Source organism: Anser brachyrhynchus (assembly GCF_964034855.1).
Source record: "Anser brachyrhynchus genome assembly, chromosome: 3".
Taxonomy (NCBI): Eukaryota; Metazoa; Chordata; class Aves; order Anseriformes; family Anatidae; genus Anser; species Anser brachyrhynchus.
In genome coordinates, this window is record NC_137696.1 from 31,223,507 (window position 1) to 31,227,321 (window position 3,815).

At 36.3% G+C, this 3,815-nt stretch overlaps 1 long non-coding RNA gene across 1 annotated transcript; it reads right to left on the minus strand.

The window, feature by feature from the left end:
• Window positions 1-1,006: 1,006 nt before the first annotated feature.
• LOC308192510 lies at window positions 1,007-3,028 on the minus strand. Its single transcript, XR_013948863.1, has 2 exons — window positions 2,498-3,028; window positions 1,007-2,062 (listed from the first exon to the last, which is right to left on the minus strand). It is a non-coding gene; the product is annotated as an uncharacterized lncRNA (long non-coding RNA).
• Between the last annotated feature and the right edge of the window lie 787 nt (window positions 3,029-3,815).

Below are 3,815 nucleotides of genomic sequence, written 5' to 3' on the forward strand. Positions count from 1 at the left end.
TGCCATTTGGATTCAATAGAATATTTATGTAAGCGAGAACTGGTGAGGGAATAACAGGACTCTTGTGGGCTGATATTCCATTTTGTGCCTTTATAATGGAATTTTTTAAACATTTATTCCTCAGAGAGATTCTCTCTTTTTTTCTTTTCCTTTTTTTTTTTTCAGCTGCTATTCTCAGACAATAATTTTGTTTCTTTTAAAGTTAATGTCAAATCACTGATATTTTATAGGGTGTTTGCTTTGTAAATGGAGAGCTAGTAAATCAACATGTTAATTTTTGTTGTCACCCCTCTGCTTAATTTTGCTTTTGTCAGATGATTATCTGTTATGTACGCAACAGTGTAGTTTCATATTTGTCATTTGTCTCTCTGTTTCATTATCTTTGTTGCACTCCTGTCTCAAGGCTTCTTGCTTACAGACATCTGACTGCAGCACGCTTATGATTATTATTTTATATGCCTAAAAGATATAAAATTGCAAAAGGGAAAGAACACTTTAAATATAACTGTACTTTAAGTATGGTTACTGAGTCACTGTTTCGGTTTTATACAGTGCATATCTCTGGCTAGTGTAAAATGCACTAAGAACCAAATTTAAAAACCATCTGCACCTCCTGTTTCCGTCTAAGACGTTATTTATGTTTTTGGCTTTGTACCCTGAGCTAAATACAGAATGTGTAAAGACTGTTAATTAACCCTTTGAGACATGAGTTTCCCATCAATGTGTGGAACAGGAACATGTTTTTAATTAGGTAGTAAAACTCTCAGGATTTATACGTGCTCAAAATTTGCTCCATAATGAAACCAAAGGGAGTACTTGTTAAATGAATTAAGGGGAGGGGGGAAAGACGGATGGGACTGTGTTTAAATAAAGCTAAATTTGTATCATGCTTCACCAAAGCCAGGAAACAAATTTAAGTCCAGTGATCCATTATTAATCCAAGATATCTTAATGAAAATGATCAGTGGTATATACAGATTTTATTGCTGGAAGAGACAGTCTCTTAATATTTATCCTTTCTCTTTTCTCTAACATTTTTGATAAGGTCTGTTCATAGCCTTTGGAATTCACCAGGATGCCCTGTGTTCCCCCCATGCAGCAGATCAGACAGTCAATTGAAGAAGGAGCTCTGTTTAAAGCTGAACTTGGCCCAAGTTCAGTGAAATGCTGAGCATTTGTCTAACGTAAAGCAAGTGAATAGTCCTGTTGAAACCAATGGAATCAGTTGCATGCCTAACATTAGCCGCACACTTAAATGCATTAGTGAATTGTGGCCCAAAGAAACTGTGGCTGTTTAATGGTAAAATGGAACATTGGTTTTGCGATGTGCCATAACATGAAAACAACAGAATAGTTTGATGGGAATATAATCTTACCTGTAGTGTTATTTCAATCCTTAGTTAAATTTTATAGAGAGATTTTAATATTGATACATGCAATAAAACATGCTATAAATAAAGTTACCAAAGCACAGAGCTTGTGCTCTTATTCTGTTGTATTTGCCACTCAGTCATTTCAATTTTAAATCAGAAATTCCAGGAATGCCTAATTCAAGCAAAGGTCTTAAGGGTCTGGAAAATACCATGTTTCAAATAAAAGCTTGTTTAAGTTCCACAAGCATAAGGGAGGGAAAGCAGTTCAAACTGGTAAGCCTATTTGTTTTTCTTTGTGTATATTTAACTTAGAATTAAGCACAATATATTTCTTTCTTTCTTTCTTTTTTAGAGGATTTTTATGAAATCCTTCACACTCTCATATCGTATCTTTGAGTGCTATGTTTCAGTCTAAGTGATTTTTCATGGAAAAGTGATAAAACACTAAAAATAGTTCAAAGTACATTTCTCCAGAGCAGCTGAAAAGAGCTCCAGCTGTGTAACTGTTGGTCCAGAGGAGCTCTGTGGGCTTTCTGTTTGGTACAGTGCCATTTTTACTCTTCCCTGGAGAATATTTCCTTCCACCTTCCCATGTCTTTTGTAATGATCCTGGTCAGAAGCAGGGCCTGATCCTTATGTGGCTTCATAGGAAAACAGTCATGCTTAGAGAAGGTTTGCGGGTCCAGAGCCTGTAAAAATTAACAGAATATAACCTGAAATTCACAAAACAGCTTGGTCATTATCCTGTTCCTAATGCAGTTATTTGCAGCTATGCTAACTAGATATAAAATGATGGTATTCATATTTTGTCGAACTTTTTATTTCATCCAAGAATTGATGTAAATGATCACCCAAGTTGAAAAACAATGGATAGGCAGGTTCATTCAAAAATACTATTGTTTATACTTCTGTATTAAATAAGATCCTCACATATTAGGCAGCTCTGTATATGTCCACCTAAGGCCTTCAGACCCTCAGTCTGTTCTGTGCAACACCTGAGACCTTCAAGTGCACAGAACTGGTGCTGCACTCCTGCACTGAAAGATCTGCACTTGGGTATGAATAAATGAGTAACGGGTTGGAAATTCAGATAATACCACTCTTATATTAAGATAATCACCTACTTTGATAACTTCATCACCTCAGAGTTTCTTTCTGCTTTGCTTTCTGCTTCCTGCCTTCTACTATACTTCATATCGCTTTGATGAGATAGCAGATCTGGTGACTCACATCCCTTTTTTCCCCCTTTTGGCTGCTTCTTTCACCTGATGCTCAGACTTGCAGTCCCGTTGGCCTTATCTGTTTTTCCTCTAATCCCCTGATGAACTGAATCAGTGTGTTTTTTTTTGTTGTTGTTGTTATTGTTTGTTTGTTTATTTGTTTTTCCTAGGCTACTGTTCTGCTAATTGAGTATTCTGGGTCTTTTCTCAGAGGACTGAATGAATATGCCATCATTAGGACTCCTAAGGAATGTGCTAATAAAAACAAGAATTTAACACGTCTTGGTACGATTTTCAATAAACAGTTCTCTGATGCTTTGTACAGATATTTCTATTCTTGCTATAAATATCAAGACTTTAATAGAGGTGATTCTCTATGAGGAACACCTGAGTTTTAGTAGCATAATAATTGAGTGCTTGAAACACCTTCAGCCTTCCCCCCCCCCCCCCCCCCTCCCCCCCGCTTCCAGTATCCTTTACTTTGCATAGTCATTTACACTTGCTGAAAGTGAGTGCAAAGTGGATGCAAAATGCTACCTCATCAACTGGTAATGTTTTGCACAGGTGTAAATGACTATACAAGCTGCAATGCTGTGCTAAAATCAGGCTTCTTATCTTGGTTGATTGGAGGTAAAGCCATTATACTTTTAAAAAGACCTCTTGCAGACTACTCCTCTTTCTTTAAGTTCAAGAGTTTCTTATGTTACTCTAGTGCTTGCAGTAAGTTAGTAGTAAAGCTAAAGGTCAAGAGGAAGAATGAAAAGAAGGTAAGATATACTCTATAGGTTTTATATGATCTTTTGCATTCATTTTAAATAAGCAGGAATAGCTGGAAACTTTATAGTAGAAAGGGAGATTATAGATCAGTATTCTTCATTGTATTACTCTTGTTTATAAACTAGAAATCTGAAGCTTCTTGCTAGGTTTTGTGGCATAGTGGGAAGCAGTGCTGCACAGCTCTTTACTAAAGGACATTGATTATTCTCTCTTCTCTTTGTTATTTTTCATGCTGGAAAATCAGAGGTGGCAGCAGAACTGAAATCTGACAGTTTGTGGCTTTTGGGGCCTGGCAATGAATGAGCAAAACAAATAATGCTGCTTTTGATTTTCATTTTTTTGTTTGTTTTTGTTGAGAAATCTGGTATCAACACACAAGTGCATGATCCCATTTTTGCAATGACTTTTTGGTCTATGGCTGGGCTAAAAGATTTTGGTGAGAGTA